Consider the following 21891-nt stretch of genomic DNA (forward strand, 5'->3'; position numbering starts at 1 on the left):
TCAAGATTAATTGTCAGATTCAACAGAAGATCTCTTTGTTTCTTGGGACCTAGAACAAGCATCTCTGTTTTGTCCGAGTTTATGTCTGAAACACAGGCTTCTAGCGAGGGCAATTTTGAGGCTTCACCATGTTTCATTGAAATGTACAGCTGTGTGTCATCCACATAGCAGTGAAAGTTAACATTATGTTTTCGAATGACATCCCCAAGAGGTAAAATATATAGTGAAAACAATAGTGGTCCTAAAACGGAACCTTGAGGAACACCGAAATTTACAGTTGATTTGTCAGAGGACAAACCATTCACAGAGACAAACTGATATCTTTCCGACAGATAAGATCTAAACCAGGCCAGAACTTGTCCGTATAGACCAATTTGGGTTTTCAATCTCTCCAAAAGAATGTGGTGATCGATGGTATCAAAAGCAGCACTAAGGTCTAGGAGCACAAGGACAGATGCAGAGCCTCGGTCTGACGCCATTAAAAGGTAATTTACCACCTGCAGTCTCAGTGCTATGATGGGGTCTATGATGGGGTCTAAAACCAGACTGAAGCATTTCGTATACATTGTTTGTCTTCAGGAAGGGAGTGAGTTGCTGCGCAACAGCTTTTTCAAAACTTTTTGAGAGGAATGGAAGATTCGATATAGGCCGATAGTTTTTTATATTTACTGAGTCAAGGTTTGGCTTTTTCAAGAGAGGCTTTATTACTGCCACTTTTAGTGAATCTGGTACACATCCGGTGGATAGAGAGCCGTTTATTATGTTCAACATAGGAGGGCCAAGCACAGGAAGCAGCTCTTTCAGTAGTTTAGTTGGAATAGGGTCCAGTATGCAGCTTGAAGGTTTAGAGGCCATGATTATTTTCATCATTGTGTCAAGAGATATAGTACTAAAACACTTGAGTGTCTCCCTTGATCCTACGTCCTGGCAGAGTTGTGCAGACTCAGGACAACAGAGCTTTGGAGGAATACGCAGATTTAAAGAGGAGTCCGTAATTTGCTTTCTAATGATCATGATCTTTTCCTCAAAGAAGTTCATGAATTTATTACTGCTGAGGTGAAAGCCATCCTCTCTTGGGGAATGCTGCTTTTTAGTTAGCTTTTCGACAGTATCAAAAATACATTTTGGATTGTTCTTATTTTCCTCAATTAAGTTGAAAAAATAGGATGATCAAGCAACAGTGAGGGCTCTTCGATACTGCACGGTGCTGTCTTTCCAAGCTAGTCAGAAGACTTCCAGTTTGGTGTGGCGCCATTTCCGTTCCAATTTTCTGGAAGATTGCTTCAGAGCTCGTGTATTTTCTGTATACCAGGGAGCTAGTTTCTTACGACAAATGTTTTTAGTTTTTAGGGGTGCAACTGTATCTAGGGTATTGCGCAAGGTTAAATTGAGTTCCTCAGTTAGGTGGTTAACTGATTTTTGTCCTCTGACGTCCTTGGGTAGGCAGAGGGAGTCTGGAAGGGCATCAAGGAATCTTTGGGTTGTCTGAGAATTTATAGCACGACTTTTGATGCTCCTTGGTTGGGGTCTGAGCAGATTATTTGTTGAGATTGCAAACGTAATAAAATGGTGGTCCGATAGTCCAGGATTGTGAGGAACTTTTATAGTCAATAGTTTTACACTCTCATCATTACAGCCTATATTTGTTGTTTGAGTGATAACCTATAGCAAGACGCGTGCTCAAATTATGAAAATGTCAGTTAGGTTATCATACAAACAACAAGTATAGGCTGTGATGATGAGAGTGTAAAAAGTGGCAATGAAGTGCAAAAAGAGCAGGCATGTAAAGCAAATACTATGGTTTTATAAAGGACTAAACTGTCAATCTAAAAGTACTTAAGTGTCCTTCCTATTTTACATCATACTGGACAGTGGCCTCGCTCATGCTTACAGAAAGCTATGCGCCTTTACGCATCAGTTTGGACATATTCTGCACTTTATTGCTAGCGATTTGTCTGGAAAATGCTCAAAGATTCACAAAATAGAATAGAATAGAATAGAATAAAATCCAAAATGATTGCATTATATTCCAGGAGTCTGATTCTTATTTAGCATAGGCCTAAACAGTACCAAAGAAAAACAAATGTGACATGCTGAGAGAGCGACCATGGTTTGGTTTCCTCCAAATCATTGATTAGTAATAATTCAGTAACAGACTCTTTCACTCATCGATGGTTGATAGACTGTTATTCTATCATTACAGAATTTAAACCGAACTACAAATGTATTGGCGATGCAGAGTGCAGTGCAGTGCATGACAAGAGTGCAGTGCATGACAAGTGTATGGCTCAAGTTATAATGTGTAGGCCAAATGTTCCCCTGTACCTTTAGATCTAGCCAGAGTGGAGTTCAACATTTCCATAGCCAAGCCACTGCATTATACCACTGTATTATACCACTGTATTATACCACTGCATTATACCACTGCATTATACCATTGTATTATACCACTGTATAATACCACTGCATTATACCACTGTATTATACCACTGCATTATACCACTGTATTATACCACTACATTATACCACTACATTATAACACTGCATTATACCACTGTATTATACCACTACATTATACCACTACATTATAACACTGCATTATACCACTGCATTATACCAGTGTTGTCACGTCCTGACCAGTAAAAGGGGTCATTTGTAATTGTTGTTGGTCAGGGCGTGGCAGGGGGTGTTTGTTTTGTGTGTTTTTTTTTTTTTTGGTTCTAGGGGATTTTGGTTCTAGTTTTCTATTTCTATGTTTCTTTTCTATGTGTGGCCAGGTATGGCTTCCAATCAGAGGCAGGTGTCTTTTGTTGTCTCTGATTGGAAGCCATACTTTTCCTGTGTTTTTGTGGGTGGTTATTTTCTGTATAGCCTGTGTGCCTTATGGAACTGTTTCATCGTCTGTTTATTTTGTTTTGAGTGTTCTCTCTAAATAAAAGTAAGAAGATGAGCGCTATAACCGCTGCGCCTTGGTCTGTCCCTTACGACGCTTGTGACAAGTGTATAATACCACTGTATAATACCACTGTGTTATACCACTGCGTTATACCACTGTATAATACCACTGCATTATGCCACTGCATTATGCCACTGCATTATACCACTGTATTATACCACTGCATTATACCACTGCATTATACCACTGTATTATACCACTGCATTATACCACTGCATTATACCACTGCATTGGTACCACTGCAGTACTGCACTGCATTATTTTCACATCTGATACAGCAACTGAATTACACTGTTCACATTACCCAAAAAGTTGATAAAGTGCTTAGCAGCTTTCCCTCAATATTGCCACAGCACTGTCCAGAATGAACGGTGGGCGGGTGGTGGCATGGTCCCTCAATACCGTGTCCAGCTTTCAATCAAATATCCATTGGGTTCTCCCGTTTCCACTCCTGCTATTACAGCCCTTGGCCATTCTGTACAATGTTTTCAAATATTTGATTTTGCGCTGGCATTGGACGTGGGAACGGGGAACCTTTTTTCTCTCATTCGGGAGGTAACTCTTCATAAATATCTTTATTTCTTCTGCTGTAATTACATTGGTAACCAGTTTTTAATAGCTATAAGGCACCTCAGAGGTTTGTGGTATATGGCCAATATACCATGGCTAAGGGCTGTGACCAGGCACTCCACGTTGCGTCGTACATAAGAACAGCCCTTAGCCGTAGTATATTGGCCATATACCACACCCCCTCGGGCTTTATTGCTTAATTTCGAATGGACTGTGGCATCTGACAACAGTGCCAGTAGGCAGTTGGTTTCTAATGAAGATGATCTTAATTCTGGAGGAATTGTAGACGTATCGTCCATAATTACTACCTCAACTGGGCAGTGTGATTTTTGTTTGAGAACGAGGGAACACGGAGACGTTGGCCAAATGTATATGCTTTGTTGTCAGGATTCATTTAGACTTTAAGGCTATCTGTATAAGATGATGCGTCTTCGACTACCTCGGGAGGTGCCCAGGAAGATCTAATCATAGATCGCAATGTGTCTTTTGATTGTCTACACCTGTCGACAAATGTGGGCACGATCAGAATGTGGACAAGATCAGGACAACAGACGCATGTTAGAAGCAGGTATAAACGGGGCTTCTCTCTCTATTTGTCTATGCCTGTTGTCAAGGCTATAATATTAATCCCTGTGACATAGTCCATGTGTGTGAGAATGAATGTGCTGAAGTGTGTTGCCAGTATGTTAGCTGTCTGAAGTGACAGGATCTTTGGGAGATCTGCTCCTACTGCTGATAAAGAGGTGCAACATAGACACCTCCTCTCGCAGGCTCTGCTTTGTACATGGGCAGACAATTATAGACAGTGAGAAAAGCCATTCCCCGTTAAAAAACACGTGTGGCATTTAGACACACAAGAATGCACACACCCAGCCTCCCCGCTTTACACACATCGCTGGCATGCCTAACAAGTGCATCCTAGATTCTCCTTCATAGATTCCAAGAAAGTATTTGTTGCTTTAAGCTGCCTCCTTTCCTGCCAAGGGTTGGGAGAAAGACCAGTGTCATTGGCTGGTTCTAATCCTCCTCACCTCTATCTAGGCCTGGAAAGCCAGTTCCTAGAGCAAGATCCTACCCTGACAGAAACCCAGACCCTACACTCCTAGAAAAAAAGGTGCTAGGCCCACCATGGAATGAGTTTGACACCCCTGCCATAGGATAATCCTTTGAAGAACCCTTTTTGGTTCCAGGTTGAATACTTTTGGGTTCCATGTAAAACCCTTTCCACTGAGGGTTCTACATGGAACCCAAAAGGGTTCTACCTGGAACCAAAAAGGGTTCTACCTGGAACCAAAAAGTGTTATCCTATGGGGAGTGTAGAGCCAGATCCTTCCCTGACAGAAACCCAGACCCTAACCTAGCAGCGGGCCAGAGCACCAAAGCCCCTGTGACATGTCGCGGTGATGCCGTGACAGATAACAGGTTAGGGAAGGAAGCCTTCTGCCAGCCAAAGGGCCAAGGGTGCCTGAGGACAAACTGATAACAGCAAAGAACAGGGGTCTGGATTGTAAAGTTGCTGCTGGATGTTTGTTTTTTTTCTACTGGAGGGGTGAGGATTAACATGATGACAAATGGCATCTCTTCTCAGAGAAGAGATGATAACAAGATCCTCACTGCCTTCCCCCTGTCCCCCTGTCTGACTGTCTGCTGCCTGGGTTTGCTTCTCCCAATCAAAGGTAGCTGTGATAGGGGGGAGTGGAGTAAGTTAAGCCAAAGCGGTAAGTTGAGCCAACGGGGTAAGTTGAGCCACACTTGTTTCTAGGAAACCAAACACAAAATTAATAATTTGACCAAATATTTAGGCAGAGGTATCAGTTAATGAAGTCTGTGAAGGAAGAAACCACATGGAAAAAGTGGTAAGCAAGTTAGGTCCAAAAATAGGATTTTCACCAAGTCAAATTAATTTATTGTATTAGAGGTTTCATGATGCTTGTATCTAAACCAAAGTAGAAACTTTTAAGATTGTTCTATTCATCAGCTGGGGTCTCTATAAGCTTCAATGAGGTCCTAAACCTAGCATGAAAGTGCATCCTTGCAGCTGTTTGGGCTAATATAGTAAAAATGCTTGCCTTGTGGTAAGTATAGCCAATGGCCATGGGGCAAGCTGACCCAATGGCACGTTTAACAAATTGAAGTGTTCATTCCCCAGGCATAATGCAAGGCATTACCACTGGGTTATGAGGTAACAAAAGGGCCTGGACTATGTTGAAAGTGTTTAAAAAATGAACAAAGTGTTTGTTAGGTGTTAAGCCTGTGTTAAAATATGCTTAACATTATTACAAGACAAAAAAGGGATTGTGTTGAATTATGTATGGGGAAATAAAGATAGACATGGTTTTAAAAGTGGTAATATTTAATTCAGTACAGAAATATGTAGGCGGCTTGTAGGGTAAGTTGTGCCAAGAGACCAATTTTTTGGGACAAGCTATGTTTTCAAAACTGTAATTTACATGAATTCTGATTATTTCCAGGGACACACTTGCTGAAATACACAGTATGTGTATTCTTGTTAGAAAGAATACTATATTTCCTTTTACGGGGTGACGCTGACTGTAAAACATTGTTCAACTTACCTCCCCTAATAACACGTATCAAACTATACCATGCACAAAGGTATGCAGTACTCCTGGTGTTGCCGATGAGATTCTGAAGTGCTTTGGACACGATTCCATTTAAGCAAACCGTGTCACGACTAACAACTAGAAAAGGTGTTGGAGACAGGAGACAGTGCATGTGTGTGGGTCAGTGGCGGTCAGTGCCGTTTAAGATGAGGGAGGACACGTTTTTTTTCATGACCATGGCCTTATTTCTATTACAGCATATAAACACAGCAAAAAAAGAAACGTTCTCTCACTGTCAACTGCGTTTATTTTCAGCGTGTATATATTTGTATGAACATAACAAGACTCAACAACTGAGACATAAACTGAACAAGTTCCACAGGCATGTGACTAACAGAAATTGAATAATGTGTCCCGTAACAAAGGGGGGGGGTCAAAATCAAAAGTAACAGTCAGTATCTGGTGTGGCCACCAGCTGCATTAAGTACTGCAGTGCATCTCCTCCTCATGGACTGCACCAGATTTGCCAGTTCTTGCTGTGAGATTTTACCCCACTCTTCCACCAAGGCACCTGCAAGTTCCCAGACATTTCTGGGGGAAATGGCCCTAGCCCTCACCCTACGATCCAACAGGTCCCAGACGTGCTCAATGGGATTGAGATCCGGGCTCTTCGCTGGCCATGGCAGAACACTGCAGAACGAGCAGTATGGCTGGTGGCATTGTCATGCTGGAGGGTCATGTCAGGATGAGCCTGCAGGAAAGGTATCACATGAGGGAGGAGGATGTCTTCCCTGTAACGCACAGCGTTGAGATTGCCTGCAATGACAACAAGCTCAGTCCGATGATGTTGTGACACACCGCCCCAGACCATGACGGACCCTCCACCTCCAAATCGATCCCGCTCCAGAGTACAGGCCTCGGTGTAACGCTCATTCCTTCAACGATAAACGCGAATCCGACCATCAGCCCTGGTGAGACAAAACCGCAACTCGCCAGTGAAGAGCACTTTTTGCCAGTCCTGTCTGGTCCAGCGACCGTGGGTTTGTGCCCATAGGCGACATTGTTGCCGGTGATGTCTGGTGAGGACCTGCCTTACAACAGGCCTACAAGCCCTCAGTCCAGCTTCTCTCAGCCTATTTCAGACAGTCTGAGCACTGATGGAGGGATTGTGTGTTCCTGGTGTAACTCGGGCAGTTGTTGTTTGCCATCCTGTACCTGTCGTGCAGGTGTTGTTACACGTGGTCTGCCACTGCGAGGACGATCAGCTGTCCGTCCTGTCTCCCTGTAGCGCTGTCTTAGGTGTCTCACAGTATGGACATTGCAATTTATTGCCCTGGCCACATCTGCAGTCCTCATGCCTCCTTGCAGCATACCTAAGGCACGTTCACGCAGATGAGCAGGAACCCTGGGCAGTTTTTTTATTTTGGTGTTTTTCAGAGTCAGTAGAAAGGCCTCTTTAGTGTCTTAAGTTTTCATAACTGTGACCTTAATTGCCTACCGTCTGTAAGCTGTTAGTGTCTTAATGACTGTTCCACAGGTGCATGTTCATTAATTGTTTATGGTTCACTGAACAAGCATGGGAAACAGTATTTAAACCCTTTACAATGAAGATCTATGAAGTTATTTGGATTGTTTTGAATTATCTTTGAAAGACAGGGTCCTGAAGAAGGGATGTTTCTTTTTTTGCTGAGTTTAGGATGACTCTCATTCGTATTCTATTCACCCAGTTCAATGTAACAGCGATAGGTTTAGACTACTACATGATACTAGAATTTTCCCTATACCCATCATGCTACAACCTAGCCTATGAATTCAATTTTTCAATGTAGGTGCACACAGGTCGAGAGACAAATTTGAGGTGACAGACAGTGACACATGGACAGACAGTGACATTCAATACTGCCTTGCACACTCTTGCCTGCAAATTCATGTATGTTTATCCCCGTTTTGTTCCGTTTGCTTCCGTTTACGAATTTATTTTCAACAGAATCGACGGAATGAATACACCCCTGATCACACGTAAACACAGTTCACTTTCATAGGAGCCAAGTTGTATTTCTTCTCGCATCTCTCCTCCTCTCACCTCTTCCCTTTGCTTGTGGACTTCAATGTACAACACATCAGCTGTATGTGACCAGTAAAAATAAAATAAAAATCCAAGCCAAACCATGTCATAAACGCGTTAGTAAACCCGCTACAATCATGCAGTAACGACACAGTGAGCTCCCGAGTGGCACAGCGGTCTAAGGCACTGTTCTTAACTGACTTGCCTAATTAAATAAAGGTTAAATAACTAAAATAAAATGAATAAAACAGTGTACAGTCAGTAAGCAGTTACACAGGCGGGCCCCGTTGGCAATAAATTAGTAATACCAAAAGCTTACCTTGACATGGAAGAGTTCCAGTGTTGTGTTGGAAAGTCATAGCCAGCTAGCTAACATAGCATCCCCCTGTTTGAGCAGGGTGTTTCAGTAGGCTAAACTAGCTAGCTAGCTAAGTAAGTGAAAGTGAAAGTGGAAAAAAATGACAATCTCTCTCTATTTCTCTCATGCTTCTCCTTCATTATGGAAGAAATTTGACCAAAACTATTCAACTATTGTCTTTCTCTCTCTTTGAGTCAACTACTCATCACATTTTATACACTGCAATGCTAGCTAGCTGTTGCTTATGCTTTCAGTTCTAGATGAATTCTCTGATTCTTTGTTTGGGTGGACAACATGTCAGTTCATGCTGCAAGAGCTCTGATAGGCTGGTGGACATCCCCCCGGAAGTTGTTCGAATTACTGTGTAAGTTTATGGAAGTGGGTGAGAACCACAAAACCTAGGTTTTGTAATGAAGTCAATGTACCCAGAGGAGGACGGAATCTAGCTGTCCTCCGACTACACCATGGTGCTACCTTCCAGAGTACTGTTGAGTCTACTGTAGACCTTCTTTGCAAAATAGTGTGTTTTAATCAATTATTTGGTGGTATGTGATTATATCTAGCATAGTTTTATCTAAAAATGATAACTTTTTTAATGTTTTACAATTTCCATTTTTTTGAAATTCACTGAGGAGGATGGTCCTCCCCTTCCTCCTCTGAGGAGCCTCCACTGGTATGTTTGTGTGTATGCATGTAAGTGTCTGTATTGGTTCCAGCAGCACCTGCTATCTGCTGTGGTCCAAACCTGTTCTCTCCTGGGTTAAACCCTGACCTGGTCTGTTTTCTCCTGTGTTAAACCCTGACCTGGTCCGTTTTCTCCTGTGTTAAACCCTGACCTGGTCTGTTTTCTCCTGTGCTAATCCCTGATCTTGTCAGTTTTCTCCTGTGTTAAACCCTGACCTGGTCTGTTTTCTCCTGTGTTAAACCCTGACCTGGTCCGTTTTCTCCTGTGTTAAACCCTGACCTGGTCTGTTTTCTCCTGTGCTAATCCCTGATCTTGTCTGTTTTCTCCTGTGTTAAACCATGATCTGGTCTGTTTTCTCCTGTTAAACTCTGACCTGATCTGTTTTCTCCTGTGGTAAACACTGATCTGGTCTGTTTTCTCCCGTGTTAAACCCTGATCTGGTCGGTTTTCTCCTGTGTTAAACCCTGATCTGGTCTGTTTTCTCCTGTGTTAAACCCTGACCTGGTTTGTTTTCTCCTGTGTTAAACCCTGACCTGGTCTGTTTTTGACCTGGTCTGTTTTCTCCTGTGTTAAACCCTGACCTGGTCTGTTTTCTCCTGTGTTAAACCCTGACCTGGTCTGTTTTCTCCTGTGTTAAACCCTGACCTGGTTTGTTTTCTCCCGTGTTAAACCCTGACCTGGTCCGTTTTCTCCTGTGTTAAACCCTGATCTGGTCTGTTCTCTCCTGTGCTAATCACTGATCTTGTCTGTTTTCTCCTGTGTTAAACCCTGATCTGGTCTCTTTTCTCCTGTGTTAAACCCTGACCTGGACTGTTCTCTCCTGTGTAAAACCCTGTTCGCTGCTCTCTCCCACAGCTGACATCAGCCAGACTGAGTTACTGTACAGGACATCAAAGGATGAGATGCGGGTCTCCTGGGGTGACATCTGTCCACCTCGTGTAACGGCCGTCGTATGAATTGGACCAAGGCGCAGCGGATTGAGTGCTCATTTTGACGTTTATTTTACATAACCACGAACCCTTCACAAAAACAAGGAAACAAGACCACGGCCGACAACATAACAGTTTGCAGGCTAACCCTAGCAGAGCAAAACAACCTCCCACAATACCCAAAACAAACATACTCCTAATTATAGGACCTTCAATCAGAGGCAACGATAACCAGCTGCCTCCAATTGAAGGCCCCAATCCCAATTACTAAACATAGAAATAAACATCCTAGAAACAGACATAGAACTATACAACATAGAACTAAAACAAAAACCCCGGAAACATAAATAAAACGCCCCTCTACCTAAACACACACTCAAAACCATATAAAACAAATACCCCCTGCCACGTCCTGACCAAACTATAATTACAAATAACCCCTTTACTGGTCAGGACGTGACACCTCGTCCCTCTCACAATCCTGGAAGTTTTATTCTATAGCATGTCATGACCTGTTAGGGTCAACACCTATAGGTAAATATTTTATTTTATTATTATTATTTATTTTTTAACAATACAAAACATACACATATAAAAGACAACATACAGACCGGCACAAACATCCACAACATCTCCCCTACTCAGACCCACCTGCTCACACCCCCATCTCCATCTCCCCTACTCAGACCCACCTGCTCACACCCCATCTCCATCACACCTACTCAGACCCACCTGCTCACACCCCATCTCCATCACACCCACTCAGACCCACCTGCTCACATCCCAATCTCCATCACACCCACTCAGACCCACCTGCTCACACCCCAATCTCCATCTCCCCTACTCAGACCCACCTGCTCACACCCCATCTCCATCACACCTACTCAGACCCACCTGCTCACATCCCAATCTCCATCACACCTACTCAGACCCACCTGCTCACATCCCAATCTCCATCACACCCACTCAGACCCACCTGCTCACACCCCAATCTCCATCTCCCCTACTCAGACCCACCTGCTCACACCCCATCTCCATCACACCTACTCAGACCCACCTGCTCACACCCCATCTCCATCACACCTACTCAGACCCATCTGCTCACACCCCCATCTCCAGCATCACTCTCTTCCACATGGCCTCAAACTGCACCATCTTGTTTCTCTCTGACGCACTTAACATTTAGATAATAAAGCATTTGAACTTTTCATTGTGTTAACAATGGAGGATTGGTTGATTTCCAGTTTTTAAGTATACAAGAGAAAAGTATCGTCCAACCCATCGGGTATCTCACTGCACCCTCATATGCCATGTCTTGAAATAGATGGATTAAAAGTAAATTTACATTGTAATACTTCTGACAGCCAACTTTCTAACTCCGCCCATAACTTTTGGACTTTCTAGCATTCCCAGAATGCCTGGATTATTGAGTCGTTGCTAGTTTTACACTGCGGACATGACTCTGCCGTTGTGCTGTAGAATTTGTGAATTTTGTAAGTGTCCATTTTTGTTAACTGTAATTTTGTTAGTTATGTTCCAACATTCCCTCCACCTGTATGTAAATCTGAACACAGCAGTAACAAAGGATGGAAAACATCTGATAAAGGATTTATGGTTGTCACTAGTACCACAGCCACAAAGTCGTAAACCCTGCCTATTTCTACAAATTATCTTCTTAAAATGTGATTTCTAAACATAACCCTAACCTTGAGCCTAACCTTAACCACACTGCTAAACTTATGCCTAACCCTAACCTTAAATTAAGACCCAAAAATAAAATAACAATTAATGAATGAATAGACAATTTTGACTTTGTGGCTGTGGTAACAAGTAGAAACCGTGATGTATGTTTATCATGCTAAAGATACTATAGGATAATCCACGTGATACAAAGTACTGCTGAACAGAAACGACTGTGTGTCGCAGCTGTAGAACAGAAAGTGAATCTGCACACTGGTATTATCCTCCCAAAGTGTTTAATAGGAGAACGTTTGGGCCCCAAACTGAGTCTTCATCTCTCAGTGATTGCCCTGGTTCCTCTGGCCTCGCTGTCTGTACAGCAGGTCACCTTCAGAGGCTTCCAGAGGCCTCCAGTCCCATCATGTCTCCTGTCCCTATTTAGAGGCAGAGGCAAGCAGGTAAGTAGATTAGGTCCACATCGAATCGATAGCCAATCACTTAGCCCCATGGAGCCGTGCAAGAGAGAGTTCTTGAGTGGCCCGAGGTTGGATGAGACGGTGTGTGTGTGTGTGTCTCCATGTCTGTGAGTGACTGTGTGTGTGTGCGTATGTGCGTGCGTGTTAAAGCCAGCAGTAAGGACTCTGAGTCCCCACAGTAGTAAAGGGATGTTGTCTCTTGGCCAAGTGGCCATCACATCTTAATCTCCATCAGAGATGAGTTATACAGGCCATCCTCTCCATCCTTCTCCTCCTCTACACAGCTAATGACAGACAGCAACCTAATGGGGATGAATGGTGAGGATGGGGCTGTGGGTACTCTTGGTACTGTACAGTTACAGTAGGCCGTATAGCTGTCTCTGGGTTAGTGCTCTTGTTTGCAGTTCTGCTTCATTGTTATGCTGCACTTGATCTGTGTCTAGTCTAAGAGCTGTAGCTTAATGAACATGTTTTAGGTTGTTTCCGTCCACCCTGGGAGTCTCAGAACATCAAAGGATGACATCATAAAATAACTAAATGACATCCTAGAATAATTAAATTACATCATAGAATAACTACTGCGGTGACACCATACATAGCCAGTGAATCCTAACATGTTCCTCCTTTGGAGCCTCCTTTTACTACTTTTACCTTTATTATTAGTGTGCTTTGAATGAGGCTGAGTCTACTGCTACTGGCTAAAAACAGAACCAAATAAAGCCTCTAAATATAAATCTGGCTAATACTGTCACTTAGATAAAGTAAACGAGTGTCACACCCTGATCTGTTTCACCTGTCTTTGTGATTGTCTCCACCCCCCTCCTGGTGTCGCCCATCTTCCCCATTATCCCCTGTGTATTTATACCGGTGTTCTCTGTTTGTCTGTTGCCATTTCGTCTTGTTGTCAAGTCAACCAGCGTTTTTGTTTCAGCTCCGGTTTTTCCCCAGTCTCTCTTTTCTCATCCTCCTGTTTTTTTCCCCCTTGCCTGTCCTGACCCTGTACCCACCCGCCTGACCACTCTGCCTGACCCTGAGCCTGCCGTCCTGTATCTTTGCCCCATCTGGATTTCCAACCTCTGCCTGACCTGACCCTGAGCCTGCCTGCCGTCCTGTACCTTTGCCTCTGTTGCTGTAATAAGCTTTGTTACTGCGACACGGTTTGCATCTGGGTCTTACCTTATCCTGATAACGAGTCCATATACCAGGCCATAAAAGTGTAATCAACTGACTAAGTGATTAAACATAACATTAGAGGAATGACACAACATTTTATGGGGTGAAACACCCTTGGTGCTGTGTGTGTGATAAAAGCTGTCTTCCAGGTCTTTCTGATTAATGCTGACAATTCATCGTAATTATAATATATACATTCTGATATGTTTGGAAGTGTGTATTTATTTAAGTTTAACACAACCCGTCATGTAAAGAAATGCATTTTAATCTTTATTTTTGGGTGGTAAAATCCAAGAAGTAAATTTGCATTAATTGCTCGTAACCCATTTCAGGCATGCTGTACAAAACGTTACATACCTCAAATAATTCCTCAAAGTAAAGATGCGAGTATCTACTTAGGTGACGGATCGATGTCTCTCACTGTTTCTCTGAGGTTGATACTATCTCCAAACTAGTCTAGGGTGGATATGGGAATGGACCTGCTGCTATCATGTGGGTGTAAATGAGGAAGAAATACACAGAAGGAATACATTGGCAGGTACTATCTCTACATGGCAAACTCTTCTCTGTTTATATTGTCTGCTCTTGTTTTAAAGACTCCTTTTGATTGTTGCGTGCGTTAGATGTGGAGACAGAAAGACTGTGGCAGGATGTTTGGGCGTGTCTTGAAAAGACATCAGGTCTTGAGGTCAACAGAAAATGTATATTTTTTTCAGGAAATTCACAAAGGTATTTGTATCCCAGCAGGACTGCAGACATTGGTACTATGCAAAACACCAATAAAACGCTAAAACATGAGAAAGAGAAGGAGTGAGAAAGAGAGAGAAGACAGAGAGCTTTTTCTTCGATGTTCCTACCTGAATGAACATGACCAAAAATGTGTGTGTGGGGGGGGGGTTACAGTATATCACGCACAAATGAAGGTATGTGTTCAGTCACAGCCAATAGCAGGTAGGCAACCACTAGCTTCCTGACCATTAATCTTTTTTATATCCTGACCTGGGGCTTTGTCCACTGCACAGGACAGCACAGGGCTGGGAGGGTTATACCTTTGATACTTATCTGGACTGGGACCAGTCATGGGACACAGAGAGAGAGAGACTTTTAGACAGCTTCCTGGACAAAACATTTCACTGCAATAGTGAAGATGAGAACTTGACAGTAGAAAGCTTAAACAGTATATTTGACCTTTATGCTTCCTTATCAAATCTAAACACTTCAAACAGACAACATATGAAAATTAACAACAATGACAAATGGCTTGATGAAGAATGCAAAAACTTAAGATAGAGTTTTAGAAACCTATCCAACCAAAAACACAGAAACCAAGAGCCTGAGTCTACGCCTTCACTATAGTGAAACACAAAAACAGTACAGAAATACACTAAGGAAAAATAACAAACAGCACGTCAGAAACCAGCTCAATGTAAATGAAGAATCTATAGAATCTAACCACTTCTGGGAAAATTGGAACACACTAAACAAACAATAACAACAAGAACTAGCTATCCAAAACGGAGATAAACCACTTCACCAATATTTTTGGCCCCAAAGAACAAACAGCAACATCATATACATGATCAATTACAAATCTTAGAATCAGCTATTAAAGACTACCAGAACCCACTGGATTCTCCAATTACATTAAATTAACTACAGAACAAAATACAAACCTTCGAATCCAAAAAGTATTGTGGTGTCGATGGCATCCTAAATGAAATGATAAAATATGCAGACCACAAATTCCAAACAATTTTCAAACATTCCATAACAAAGCCATCACGGACAGACAGATGCACCTAGAGAAGATTCCCCTCAGACAGCTGGTTCTGGGACACTGTTCACAAACACAAACAGATCCCACAAAATCCCAGGGCAACAACACAATTAAAACCAACCAAATCATGTGAAAATAAAAGGTAATTACTTGACACTTTGGAATGAACTAACCAAAAAACAAAGCAAACTGGAATGCTATTTTGCCCTAAACAGAGAGTACACAGCGGCAGAATACCTGACCACTGTGACTAACCCCAAATTAAGGAACGCTTTGACTATATACGAACTCAGTGAGCATAGCCTTTATATTGAGAAAGGCCGCCATAGGCAGACACATAGAGACACATATTTCCCTCACATTACACAGACACACAAAGAATTTGAAAACAAATCCAATTTCGACAAACTCCCATATCTATTTGGTGAAATACCACATTGTGCCATCACAGCAGCAAGATTTGTGACCAAAAGAAAAGGGCAACAAGTGAAGCACAAACACCATTGTAAATACAAACTATTTATTTTCCCTTTTGTACTTTAACTATTTGCACATTGTTACAACACTGTATATATCCATAATATAACATTTGAAATGTCTCTATACATCTTCTAACTTTTGTAAGTGTAATGTTGACTGTTCATTTGACTGTTTATTTCACTTTGGATTATTCATTTCACTTGCATTGCCAATGTAAACATGTTTCCCATGATAATAAGCCCTTTGAATTGAATTGAGAGATAGAGAGAGAGAGAGAGACACCCTGGCCAGTGTGCATAGAAGTAACAGAAATACTGCTGTATCGTAGGCTCTAGCAATGTTTCCGTCTGGAATGTTTCAGCTGGCTCAGGTGAGAGTGATAGGCCCTCAGAGCAATGTGCCCATGACAGAACACTAACGTGGAATGGGCATCACAATTACAGAAATGTCTTGCCTTTGCTGGAAACCCAAACTATTTGCATTTTAGTGAGAAAAAATACATGCAGCATTCAACAATTTCAGCAGTTTTACTGAGTTACAGTTCATATAAGGAAATCGGACAATATAGATAAATTCATTAGGCCCTAATCTATGGATTGCACATGACTGGGCAGGTGCACAGCCATGGGTAGGCCTGGGAGAGCATAGGCCCACCCACTGGGGAGCCAGGCCCAGCCAATCAGAATTAGTTTTTCCCCACAAAAGGGAATTATTACAGACAGAAATACTCCTCAGTTTCATCAGCTGTCCAGGTGGCTGGTCTCAGATGATCCCTCAGGTGAAGAAGTTGGATGTGGAGGTGCTGGACTGGCGTGGTTACACGTGGTCTGCGGTTGTGAGGCCGGTTGGACATACTGCCAAATTCTCTAAAACGACATTGGAGGGAGATTTATGGTAGAGAAATTAATTACATTCTCTGGCAACCGCTCTGTTGGAAATTCCTGCAGTCAGCATGTCAATTGCACACTCCCTCAAAACTTAAGACATCTGTGGCATTGTGTTGTGTAACAAAACTGCACATTTTAGAGTGGCCTTTTATTGTCCCCAGAACAAGGTGGACCAGTGTAATGGTCATGCTGTTTATTCATCTTCTTGATATGCCACACCTGTCAGGTGGATGGATTATCTTGGTAAAGGAGAAATGCTCAATAAATGTGTTCACAACATTTGAGAGAAATAAGCTTTTTGTGCGTATGGAACATTTCTGGGATCTTTCATTTCAACTCATGAAACCAACACTTTACATGTTGCGTTTCTATTTTTGTTCAGTATATATAACATCACACTGACTGTTGTATGCTCTAGCAATGTCTCCAACAGGTCAAAAACACCTGGCTGGCTTAGGGGAAAGTGTTAGGCCCATGACACAACACTTAAGAATGGACATCTCCATTTCAGACATTTCCTGCTTTTCCTAGATATCAAAACTATTTGCATTTTAGAGAGAAGAGCCATGGTGTTGGGTCACAAGGTGTTGCTTAGTAAGGGAAAGGTAAGGTTGGCTTAGGGGAGAGTGTTAGGCCCACGACACAATTTCTGTACATTCAGCATCATTCCATCAAGGGAAATAGAGTATTCTTTCTAACAAAGATATCTACATATATTTCAGGATGTTGTGTATCGCTGAAAATAATCAGAATTCATGTAAATTACAGTTTTGAAAACATAGCGTGTCAAAAACAATTGGTCTCTTGGCACAACTTACCCTGGGTATGGGATAAGTTGAGCCGCGGGACAGGGTAAGTTAAGCCGCCTTCATATTTCTGTACTGAATTAAATATTACCACTACCTTTCTAAAACCATGTCTATCTTTATTTCCCCATACATAATTCAACACAATCACAATCGCTTTTTTGTCTTTTAATAATGTTAAGCATATTTTAACACAGGCTTAACACCTAACAAACACTTTGTACTTTTTTAAAACACTTTCAACATAGTCCAGGCCTTTTTGTTACCTCATAACCCAGTGGTAATGCCTTGCATTATGCATGGGAAGAAAACACTTTTTTTTTTCTCCACTTGACATTGACTCAACATACCTCAAGGCAAACACAGACTATATTAGCCCAAACAGCTGCAAGGATGCACTTTCATGCTAGGTTTAGGACCTCATTGAAGCTTATAGAGACCCCAGCTGATGAATAGAACAATCTTAAAAGTTTCTACTTTGGTTCAGATACAAGCATCACGAAACCTCTAACACAATAAATTCATTTGACTTGGTGAAAATCCGATTTTTGGACCAACTTGCTTTTTCCATGTGGTTTCTTCCTTCACAGACTCCATGAAATGATGCCCTCTTCCTAAATATTTGGTCAAATGATTAATTAATTATAGGGTGGCTGAACTTATCCAACTCTCCCCTACCTGTGTTTTATATTTGTTCCAATGCAAAGGTCTGTTCTAGCATCAATCAACTGAACAGTCGGTGCAGAAAATACAGATACAGTAGGAGAAAGTCGAGAAATACAATACTGTATTTAGAGATAATGAATTATTAGCGTGGTTGGTGGCCGGAGAGGTTTGAGAGGAGGCCAGTGTCATGACTGGAGTCAGATAGTTTTACAGGTGAAAGGTTTTCTCTGAGTTCTGAGGCACTAGTCATGGATGGAGTTCTTCATTCAATCAGTCAGTCAGTCAACACAGGTCTACAGGCTCCACCACCCACACAGTAGAAACACATCAAGTATCCAATCTCTATTCAATCAAACCTGCAATGAAATATCTGGGCCTATATTCCACAATGGTCCACAACAGCAGTTGATGTTGTTAATGCTCACAATTGTGTGACCGAAGCAATGATACAATGAATTCATCAGATGTTCAGTCGTTGTTTTCTCGGAAGGAGAATGCGTGGTCATCCATTTCAATGAGCAGGATTCCCTGTGGGTTCCAAACGTGGCCTCTTCAATTGGGGACCAGAGTCATTCTCAGATTTCAACAGCCTGGTCTCATTTCTGAAGACTTTATTCAGAGTTCAATAACCATACTAACATTATTGCACCAATGTAGTCATTTCAAATAAAACGTCCCCTTTGCAAGAATCGTCTCCCAGAAATATGGTATGAATTCATGCAGTATCTTAAATGGAAATATGGTATGAATTCATGCAGTATCTTAAATGGAAATATGGTATGAATTCATGCAGTATCTTAAATGGAAATATGTTTGCAGTCTCCAGCGGGTGGGTTAGATAACCGTCCAGCGTGCAATTTAATGCAAAATGTTCATTCAGTCCGAGGTAAACTATTTCTTAAATTTCCTTTTTAGAGTTTAACCTTGGTTGTAGTCTTGGCCTTAATTTATTGTTTTGACTGGTTCTTTTCTGTACTTTAATTTAAGATTTTGGGGAAATAGTCTTCACTCCTGATCAGTATCGTCCAATCCCTCTGGTTGTGTGTGGTTTCGTGTGGAGGCAGCCTTGCCTCTATTGGATGCAGTGTCTGGCAAGGCCTTGCAGGGGGAATTCATCTCGGTGTTTGTGTTACTGCTCCAGTACCCCCCTTCAGAAGGAGGATATTATGCTAGATCACATCCCCTGGTTGGCATCTCTCCTGACACATACCCCTCCAGTGGCACTTCAACTGAGGCTCAAATGACATCCTCTGAACCCTATCCCCCTTATAGTGCATGCAGTCCACTAAGCCTTAAGTGATCAAATCAAAACTAGTGTACTACAATAAGGGATCTGGTAAAAAGTAGTGCCCTATATAGCAACTAAGCGGTTGTTTGTGCGTTATAAGATGAGGAAAGACAAGCAGCACAGGAGCAACAGGTTTCAGTCAGCTGTAGGGGCGGAGCTAGTGACTGTTTTCTAATACATCATCCAGGGACTTTTACGAGGGACGCACGCTCACTTGTCTCCATTGTAATGCAAGAAGCACATTTGGACTAAGGAGAAGAGGAAGAAGAGGAAGGAGGGGAGGAAAAAGAGGAAGAGAGAGAGTTAAAACCTCACTGCTGAAAAATACATCTCATAGTGGCAGTGAAATATGATGTGACACACGGACATTTATACAGGTTAATCATATTAAAGAACAGTGGCCCTGCCTGCCTGCCTGCCTCGGCTTGTCTTTAACTATCCCCTCTGTTTTCACCGTGAGGCAATTACAATACAAACACTCAGATGACTAGACCATAGACTTTCAGCACACAGCTCAGGTAGGAAGGGACATTGTGGCAGAGGGTCACAGAGACCCAGACAGACAGAGGTTGTAAAATCACAGTACACGTTGGTCAGAGTCCCTTAATGTAATCATAGTTTCATTCGGGGGGGTTGAAAGAACAGTGCTGGATGATGCACCAAGGTCATACTGTTTTACAATAGGGACACAGGCACACACACAGCTCCTGCCCCATACAGCCAGCTTGCTCCCTCTCACACAGGGTACTTGGCCAGGCTGTGAGGACTCATGGCTAGGGGTTAAAGGTCAGACATGTGAGCCTCGGCACTGCAGGTGTGGGGGTCTAAACATATGAAAGAGCAGTACAGGGGCAAGAGTATACGAGGAGGAAAGATGTATTTCATATGTCAAATGGGTGCTGTGATGGTAGATCAGAAACAAGACCTGTAGAGTCTACTGTAGACTGTAGAGTCATCCAGCCTCTATGGTCTACTGTAGACTGTAGAGTCATCCAGCCCTGTAGTCTGCTGTAGACTGTAGAGTCATCCAGCCCTGTAGTTTACTGTAGACTGTAGTGTCATCCAGCCCTGTAGTCTACTGTAGACTGTAGAGTCATCCAGCCCTGTAGTCTGCTGTAGACTGTAGAGTCATCCAGCCCTGTAGTCTACTGTAGACTGTAGAGTCATCCAGCCCTGTAGTCTGCTGTAGACTGTAGAGTCATCCAGCCCTGTAGTCTACTGTAGACTGTAGAGTCATCCAGCCCTGTAGTCTACTGTAGACTGTAGAGTCATCCAGCCCTGTAGTCTACTGTAGACTGTAGAGTCATCCAGCCTCTATGGTCTACTGTAGACTGTAGAGTCATCCAGCCCTGTAGTCTGCTGTAGACTGTAGAGTCATCCAGCCCTGTAGTCTGCTGTAGACTGTAGAGTCATCCAGCCCTGTAGTCTACTGTAGACTGTAGAGTCATCCAGCCCTGTAGTCTACTGTAGACTGTAGAGTCATCCAGCCCTGTAGTCTGCTGTAGACTGTAGAGTCATCCAGCCCTGTAGTCTGCTGTAGACTGTAGAGTCATCCAGCCCTGTAGTCTGCTGTAGACTGTAGAGTCATCCAGCCCTGTAGTCTACTGTAGACTGTAGTGTCATCCAGCCCTGTAGTCTGCTGTAGACTGTAGAGTCATCCAGCCCTGTAGTCTACTGTAGACTGTAGAGTCATCCAGCCCTGTAGTCTGCCGTAAACTGTAGTGTTATCCAGCCCTGTAGTCTGCTGTAGACTGTAGAGTCATCCAGCCCTGTAGTCTGCTGTAGACTGTAGTGTAATCCAGCCCTGTAGTCTACTGTAGAGTCATCCAGCCCTGTAGTCTACTGTAGACTGTAGAGTCATCCAGCCCTGTAGTCTGCTGTAGACTGTAGAGTCATCCAGCCCTGTAGTCTACTGTAGAGTCATCCAGCCCTGTAGTCTGCTGTAGACTGTAGTGTAATCCAGCCCTGTAGTCTACTGTAGACTGTAGTGTCATCCAGCCCTGCAGTCTACTGTAGAGTCATCCAGCCCTGTAGTCTACTGTAGAGTCATCCAGCCTTGTAGAGTCTACTGTAGAGTCATCCAGCCTTGTAGAGTCTACTGTAGACTGTAGTGTCATCCAGCTCCCACTGCCAAGAAGTAAAATAGAGGAGAATGGTAATGTGAGCATCCCTCCAGCCACCTTACAGTAGCTCAGACAGACAGCTCAGACTGGACAAGGGCAGAGGATATAGTGGTGATGGTTGTGGTGTTGAAGGATCATAATAATGTTATTACCATCTCAGACAGACAGACAGACAGACAGACAGACAGACAGACAGACAGACGAGCAGTATGTCCTGCCCAGAGCGAGCCACAGCACTGCAAGGCCAGGGAATGTTAAGGATTCTGCTGGTGCTGCCGGACTGGACAGTGACATTGTGTTGTCCTCTGTACTCTGTCCAACCACCACTACAGGAAGTCTGTATGTTAAAGCTAAGCTGCTTTTTATTTTCAGAAGAGAAATCTATCAGGCTAATAGCAAGCTCCTTATTTT

This window comes from Salmo trutta, chromosome 15, assembly GCF_901001165.1.
Source record: "Salmo trutta chromosome 15, fSalTru1.1, whole genome shotgun sequence".
NCBI classification, from domain to species: domain Eukaryota; kingdom Metazoa; phylum Chordata; class Actinopteri; order Salmoniformes; family Salmonidae; genus Salmo; species Salmo trutta.